We start from the raw sequence: 9,102 nt of genomic DNA, 5'->3' as shown, positions 1-9,102 counted from the left end.
AGATGCGTGGTGAGCGATTTGTGTCGCCTGAAGCAGCTGTTGACGCATTCCGAAAAGCGGTTTCTGAGGTATCAGCTTCAGAGTGGAAAAAATGCTTTCAAAATTGGTTTGAGCGTATGCAAAAGTGTATCGATCTTAAGGGTGAATACTTTGAAAAACAATAAAGCCATTCCCAGAATTTCACATGTCTTTTTTCATATTGATTGCAGAAACTTTTCCAGCTGCCCTCGTACTTCTTGAAGTAGCTTCCCAATTGTCCTCACGATGCTGAGTCAACGCCGAAAGTTTGGGGACACCCACCGGGAATCCAACCCGGACCTCTCGCATCAAAGACGAGAGCGCTACCCACTTGGCTACGCGGGAATATATATATATATATATATATATATATATATATATATATATATATATATACATAAATAATATGCGTGCGTGCGTGTTTGTAGATGAAGATCTTTCTCTCCCCGACAAGTCTTCGATGATTTCGCACCCTGATGTATCCTCTTACTCAATTGTTGAGTATTTTTTATGAATTTTACTTGCCTTTTTCTAGCACTGCTTCTTGGCTGAGGGACATGTTAAAGAATCCCACCAATGGATTCACTGTAGTGTGGATATCTCGCACGCCAACGACGCTTGGTTCAACCGATCGCGTGCTATTTATAGAGCACAATAAGGTAAGTGACTAGCGTCAATTGAATTGCCGTGTCTGGTGTTAGGGTAGTTAATATTTGTTTATTAACTTCTATTTATTTACTACTACAAGTTCGAGATAGTGTACTGAAATCATTTGCACTAAAATTACAACAAAAGCAAGTCAATTACATATTCATTTTTAAGCAAAATTGGAAAAAAATAATAGGAGGTTGTACATCCCCAGAAGTCTATGGAAGAGAACACAGGAAGAGTTGGGGTGAGACTGCTTCATTGAAGGTTACCGAATTCTGGATCCGGGGTTCGAATTGAAATATTTATATTCTTTCGGATTACAAAAAATTAGCAACCAAAGCGCGGGAATACAGTACGCTGAGGGAAGGATCTCCCCCTAATCAAATACTACCTGTAAACAAGCACACCATGTCCTACCCAGGACTAGAACTCACGTCACACGGTGTTGTAGCATTATATGATGGTCAACTTTTCTTCAAAAATAATTTTAAAAAACCTAAGTGCCCACTTCCCCTGTAATTCTGTTTCTCATCTTCTCATATTAGTTTGTCTTGATTCTCTACTTTCTCACAACCACACACATTAATTATATGTCTAGGTGTTTATTATTATTATTATTATTATTATTATTTGTCGTGTCATTATATGATTATCATACAGCGCGTCATTTCACTAGTGAACGCATGTTTGATGAACAGAACTCACTCCCTAAATTTCGGTGACATGGACCTCGGACAATATTCCCGGTAGGATATTGTCCGATATTTTGGAGGTAGCTCAAAAATATATTTGTTGATCCGGTACCGTGAAGTCAATGGGAATCTACTTGAAAGGTAGTATGAACTAGAAAGGCCTCGAAAGCCAGAAAACAGAAAACAACGGCGATGGAATTGATGCACTGACTACGTGTCACCTAATGAAAAAGTCGCTTTCCTGGTCCTGACCTTAAAGGAGTTTTGCGTCATAGCGTCTAGCATAGTAGTATTTATTTTATTATTATATTGCTCGTATTATTATTTACAGCAAAGCTTGAAGCTGGAATATTTCAAAGAGGAGAAACATGAAACTGCAGTAAAAATCAAACATCCCGAGTCTGAAAGTACCTACCTGGACATAACACCGTGGGTAAGTAAATTGTCAAGCATTTGTATATTTGGTAAAACAAAAACGGATATATGATTTGTTTGATAAACAGAACTCACACCCTAAAATTAAAAACCCACTTCATGATCAAGGCAAGCGGAGACAGGACCAGATATACGAGGTTATTTTTTAAGTAAAGTCCGTTTTGCAACAAAAACGAAGCAAGTAAATATTTTTCAAGAAACCATTTATTTTCTGAATTTACATACACTTCTCTATTTTTCTACATAATTTCTTTGCCGGTTTAAACATTTATCGTAATGAACTACGAGTTTTTGGATACCCTCCTCATAGAACTCTGCCGCCTGTGATGATAGCCAGTTACTCACTGAAGCTGCAAAAAGTCCAGTAACAAAACACCCTGCCTGTCCCAAAACACAGTTGCCATGATGCTGCTCAAAGAATGCCAGGAGCCTGCGCGTGCACTCATTCCCACGCACACGCGCAATTTCAAACGGTATTCACAAACAGACCTTGCACCTAGCAACTACCACCTCTTCCTCCATCTGAAGACCTTCCTGGGCGGCAAGCGTTTAGACACTGATGAAGAAGTGAAAACCACCGTGAGTAAAGCCCCTATCACACGGAACTGGGTTTCTAGTAGGAATGCCCTAGTTGGCGCTGAAGTGACTTTCTAGGTAGAAATCATGGCCGCCTGGCTGACAGCTTGACTGGTTTTGAGGAATAGGACATGTTCTAAGTGCTACTAGCTTTCTTCAACTGGATTCTGTGGAACAGCCAATCAGAGCAAAGTTTGGCCATGTGAAGATAATCTGTGAGTTTGCAAAGTGGAGTTTTTGTCTGTGGTTTCCGAGTGTTGGCTGTTTTTGTGGTTTCGATAAAAACAAATAAGGAAAGAGATGACGTGTAGTGCATTCGTGTTCACTTCATTAATATTTTGGTATTTATGCAAAGCAATGAGATGTGTACTGGACAAATATGATTAGCTGAAAATGAAAATCCTTATTATTACAAGTATATTAATAAATGTTTGACTTTCTTGTGAATGAATCCTGCGAATCTCGTGTATGAATAAAGCAAACCCGAGTTAAAAAGCTTTTTCGGTACGCATTGATTACCATATTTTTTCGAGCCACTCTCTAGTTCATACTTTTCCATTTTTAATGAAAGCACAGAGCAGTAATTCTCCTACAACATTCTTCAAATTGCTCGTCCACCTTTAAGCCGGCTTTAGACGAAAGCATTTCCATTAACATTTTTGCTAGTATAAATGCTACGTAAATGCTTCCAAAAAGGTTATAACAGATAGTACACCCAATGGCGAAAGAAACAGTAGGCGAATTGTCCACCACCATTTTCATTCGGTCTGAATCACACGATATGATAACAACGAATTGAAATAATGGCTTCAATAAGCAAAGAACAATGCCTGCTTCGAACCAACATAATTTCTTTCCTTAAATCAACAGGATGTAGAACAAGAAAGTAATGAAAATATCGGTGGACAATTCGCCTACCATTATCTTTGCAGTTGACTGTACGTTACAGTTTTACACCAAAGAATTTCATGGATCATTTCGGTTAGCTGTTCGAATTACAATGTATAATACATACAGCACGAAAAGCACGTCGAGTTACACCGTCTATGGTGAGTGCACGGTGTTTACAATTGAAAAAGCTAAAATATTCTTCCATACGTGTACAGTAAACGTTGTAAAGTATGTATTTAAGCAGCGCCATTGTTTTGAACTACCTAATAACATATTATACGAAACGCTATTCCTCTCGGTTGAATAGTTATCGGCTTTTAAAAATGTCAAGTGATACGTTGTTTACATCTCACGCGGCCGCCATTATGGGAACGATAGACTATCGACAAGTACGGTGTAACAAGTACCGTGTGAGGCGAAAACTAGCAAATGGGTAGCCAGTCCAGCGTCAACTAGAGCATTCCTACTGGATATCCAGTTCCGTGTGATTCAGGCTTAACTGTCTATCATCACAGGCGGCAGAGTTCTATGAGGAGGGTATCCAAAAACTCGTAGTTCGTTACGATAAATGTTTAAACCGGCAAGGAAATTATGTAGAAAAATAGAGAAGTGTATGTAAATTCAGAAAATAAATGTGTTTTTGAAAAACCATTACTTACTTCGTTTTTATTGCAAAATGGACCTTACTTAAAAAATAACCCTCATATTAACTATTTACATTTTACACAAGTATCAAATCTGTTCTGTTAATGTGGGGGCGGCGTCAATGATGGACCAGAGTGGGTGATAAAATAAATCAAATATAATGCATAGATAATGATGAATCTTATGGGAAACACTGGACGAATAGAATACAGAATGTCTGGTTTCAGAGCCTCTAACAACCACTGGACCACTTGGTTGCTCCACAACAATGGACAGTGCATATTATGGAAGTCCGCTGGATTACCCAGGGTGGAGTAAGCAAGGTGCCCACTCGAAAATACTCCTTTTTACGTACTAATTTACATCAATTACTTTGATTGAAATGTGTGAATTTTAATACTTTATGATGAATTCCATTGTCCATGATGGGGGCATAGTTTAAAGTGGGATCCAAGCATGAGTGGCGCGAGAAAGTTTTGTAAGGGTGGGGTCAGGTCATTGATAAAACTTTAATAGTATAAGGAATTAATAATAATAATAATAAATTGTTATGGTGGTTATTATACAATAATTCTATTACAATTTTACCATTAATATTATTAGTAGTAGTAGTAGTATATCCTTAGGGAGAGGCTTTTACTAGATCCACCTGATAAATGAATATTAAAAAAACAAAACTCTTTTTCTTATTTATTTTTACAGTTAGTGTTCTGAAATGCAGTTACTCGATTTGTTGTTAGTTTTTACACACCTCGTTCAAGAAAAGGTTTTAAAAATTAGGATGAAATTTTCGTTCCAATGTTTATGCTCTGTTACTTCTCTCACGTAAAACTCTAATCTTTGGAATTTTGACAATTAAGGAACCATTTATTCTTTGGATGAAAATTATAGAATATGAAATTAAAAATATAATCCTGTTCTTCCATTTTACATTCGTTTTTTCTTCGATCTTCGATGTAACTTGAAATGAACAATGCCAATTTCCACGGGGGTTCGCTTCCCGATGTCCATGGATCCACACCACTGGGGACTGTGTCTCATGGGAATGCTTTGGTTACTGCAAATAAGCTTGAAGTTCACAATTATGCATATTTCTATAACATTGAAATTCCTCCCTCCCCTCTAGCAACAGATTGCTCTGAAATCATCGGAGAGGAACTCAACACACTCTTACAGCTTTCTTCTCACGTGCTGTGGTGTCCGAGTGGTTAAGGAGTTGGACTCGAAATCCAATGGGTTCTACCCGCACAGGTTCGAATCCTGTCCACAGCGCAGTCACTATTTTTTCGTATATTAAACAGTTGTTCTAGTACTATATTCAACTGGTATCCTACTGGTAGTAGCCGACCTTCGTGGCGGAGTAGTTAGCACAGTGCGCTAATACGTCACACGTCCAGGGTTCGAATCCCGGGTAAGACATGAGTGTTTGTGTCTGTTCTGAATGAGAAAACCGAGAAGTATGTAAAACGGGCATCTGTGAGAAACCGAGAAATCTATTGAAGGGGACTCCACCGCTTAGGTGCTTTCCTTAAAAGGAAAATGGTAAAGGCGTTAGACTCTAAATCTAATGGCTTCCATTCGCACAGGTTCGAATCTGTACGCAATTTTGTGAACCATTTTTCTTCTAATCAGGATTGTGTATTATTATTATTTATTATTTGAAGTAGGGTTTCACTTAACCTTACAGTTTATTTTACACAGATTATATAACTATAAAAAAACACTTTTTGCCCTACATGAATTAATTTGTGAATCTGTACAGTTCAGCTAAATGTTTATAAATATACAAAATATAGAAAATTGCAAGTGTGCCTATATAATTGAAAAACGCAAGAAATAAAAATTAAATCAGTATATGTGAAGGAGGCAATATGAGGTAAATGAGGCACGGAGTCAGTAGCCTATCCATAGATTAACATCTTATTTTGTTATTTAAATTTGGACAAATTTCTCTCCTTTTTCAAGGCTACAGGCAGTTGGTTCTACGCCTTACTTGCCTGATAGCGATGATAGGGATTTTGATCCCTATCTTGCCTTATTAGATTTTGCTACTCGGATACTATTGCTCAGGCCCGTACCAAGGGGGGCAAGGGGGCCATGCCCCCACCTCGAGCCATGAAATATTTTAATGCGAACCTATAAAAACCTACAAAAGTAACACAGACGATTTTTAAGATTTTGCAAGAGTTTCTATTTTCTTCTATCATAAATGAATGTGTTGTTCCTGGAGAGAGGCAGAGTCAAGAGGTCTACAGTCTACTATATTTATTAATTTTAGTTTTATAACCATTTATGCGAAGGTACTAAACATCCCAATTTGGTCGCGACAGTTCACCATTTTTACTTTTTTTCTGACTTTTTTTTGAACTGCAGTCTTGATGAGGAAATGTCCTGTTTTTGGTTCATTCACATTCAGACATGTTCTTCATTATAAGGATCATGCCATAGCGTTGGTGGTCACATGCAGGGGGATCTCCCACCTTTCCCCCCACTATCTTGTTCTATTAAAATTTTCCCTCCATCAAAATTTTCCGAGGGTAAGAGTTTGTGTTATAACAACAAAGATAAGCAATTAGTTTTGACTTCAAACATTCTATACTAAGAACAGAGGCGCCGACTTATCAAAATTATTGGGGGGGGGGCTCTTATCAGTGAAATAAATTAATGAATGACTCACTCCCTCTTTCTTTTAAAATAATAATTACGTCTTCGTATAGCAGTTTTTAAGCAGATATTCCTCATGCAAATGAAATGTAACATGAAAAACGTTTAGAAAATGTTTCAAAGTCTATTTATGTCTTTTGTTTCACCTCGTTTGTTTTTTAGATAAAAATTAACATTTTTGTTGAAAAGTATGTATTTACTAAGAGGACAACCTAACAGTTTGATGCCGGCTTCGGTAGCCGAGCATGTCGACTTCCGTGGCGAAGTGGTTAGCAGAGCGCGCTACAACGCCAGGGGTTCCGGGTTCGAGTTCCGGGTAAGGCATGGGTATTTGTGATTGTCTGTCCTGAAAAGTCCTGAAATAGAAATGTAAATGATATGAGTGAATGAAGTGTGATGGGGAAAGCTTCCGCTTAGGGGCTTTCCTTTGTATTAAAAAAAAGTGTGTTGGGTGGTCGATTCAACTAGCATTGATCCGGCGAGGGCATGGGTGTTAATGTCCGCAACAGACCTGTAAAGAAAGGGCATGTGACAGGTGCAAATAACCTTAGTGTTGACTTACCTATAAAAATAACCAATATTTACAATATTTGAGAGTTTTATTTAATTATTTACATAAATGCTAGCACATATCGCAGAAAAATAGTTTTACTTGTTTATTCTTGCTACAATATTTTACTTTTTAAATTTAATTTTGCAATAATAAAAATACACATAGCATGTACATACACTAAAATTTAAAGTGACATACACAACAAAAACATATGAACATGATTTCAAAATAAAGCAACAGTTGCTCTACGCACTGGGTTATTTTTTTATGAACTCATTAAGGAGCGGTCTCAGGTCCAAATTATCAAGCCACATTTCGTAAAGTTTGTTGTGCAACTGTTCACAGCTGAGATGCATTCTTTCTCTACGGCTGTTACTTTTTTGTAGTCCTGTAGATTCATGTTTTTGTTTAACACATGATTTTGCTGTGTCACACACGTCAGTGTATATTGCTTTATAATACTCTTCTGGAGTGTAGAACTTGTGAGGTTTGGCAGCATCAGGATTTACAAGTCTCTTAGGGACGTGACGTTGCAGGGGCAATTCAGGCTCATCAACGAGGCAGGGTTTGCCTCTATGCAGTTCTGCCAGAACTGCTCAAAACCCATTCGCTTTTCTTGAAAGATGTCAGTCAAGTATTTTAGTTTTGATTAGGGATGGCCAAACGGATCCGGATCCATTCGGATCCGGATCCAAAAGTTACGGATCTGGATCCGGATCCGAGAGTTCCGGAACCGGGTCCGAAAGATTCGGATCTGGATCCGGAACCGAAAATCAGATCCGGATCCGAGAGTTTCGTATTTCAGTCCCATTATAATATTACCACACCTTAAAAGGTATTATGATCTTCGATTACAAAGAAATTTTTCGTTAGTCCTACAAGAATTTTTTTCAAGTGTTGTTCCTAAAATACTTTGCTACACATCGGCTAACACACTCGTGCACACATGTCAGAGGTGATTTTGTAAATGCCATTGAAACGAATATGCATTCATTCGAATGTATTGGAAATGAAAACACACATAAATGTGAGACATTCCATTCCAGGATGAAACCTTTAACATATATAACAAGATAGAAATGTTATACAAAAATTATACAATTGTTCTACAGTTACAGTTCTACAAATTAAAATAAAACATTATAATATATGCAGTGTTAAATAATTACAAAGTGTAAGACTAACAAGGGAGCTTATCTAAGTATCCCCCTCCGATTTCCATGAAACGTGGCAGGTGTATAGAGGGGCCCAAAGGAAGAATTACGTGTTCTTTTGTTTCAGCTAAAAAACGGTTTTAGGGGGCAAAACAACCTCAAATGTCAAGTTGAGGACAAATTGAAGTGAGGATCTGACCCCTGTGTCTCCCTCCGATTTCCATAAAACCTGGCAGGTGTATAGTGGGGCCCAATGGAAGAAATACGTGTTTTTTTGTTTCAGCTAAAAAACGGTTTTAGGGGGCAAAACCCCCTCAAATGTCAAGATGAGGACAAATTGAAGTGAGGATCTGACCCCTGTGTCCCCCTCCGATTTCCATGATACTTGGCAGGTGTGTGTATAAACGGGCCCAAATGAAGAAATACGTGTTTTTTTTGTTTCAGCTAAAAAACGATTTTAGGTGGCAAAACCCCCTCAAATATCAAGATGAGGACAAATTGAAGTGAGGATCTGACCCCTGTGTTCCTCCGATTTCCATGAAACTTGGCAGGTGTATAGTGGGGCCCAAAGGAAGAAATACGTGTTTTTTTTTGTTTCAGCTAAAAAACGGTTTTACAGGGCGAAATCCACTCAATTGTCAAGATGAGGACAAATTGAAGTGGGAATCTGACCCCTGTTTCCCCCTCCGATTTCCATGAAACTTGGCAGGTGTGTGTATAAACGGGGCCCAAATGAAAAAAATACGTGTTTTTTTTTTTCGGCAAAAAAAATTGTTCTAGGGGCAACCTCCTGTCAAATGTCAAGATGAGGACAAATTTAAGT

At 38.0% G+C, this 9,102-nt stretch overlaps 1 non-coding gene across 1 annotated transcript; it reads left to right on the top strand.

Moving 5' to 3' along the window:
* Window positions 1-5,098: 5,098 nt before the first annotated feature.
* Window positions 5,099-5,180, top strand: TRNAS-CGA (transfer RNA serine (anticodon CGA)). The gene has a single exon. It is a non-coding gene; the product is annotated as a tRNA-Ser (tRNA).
* Window positions 5,181-9,102: the final 3,922 nt, after the last annotated feature.

The sequence above is a fragment of the Lepisma saccharinum genome, chromosome 5 (assembly GCF_977018435.1).
Source record: "Lepisma saccharinum chromosome 5, izLepSacc3.1, whole genome shotgun sequence".
NCBI lineage: Eukaryota > Metazoa > Arthropoda > Insecta > Zygentoma > Lepismatidae > Lepisma > Lepisma saccharinum.
Note: the sequence above shows the minus strand (reverse complement) of the source record. Positions and strands in the feature narration are given on the sequence as shown.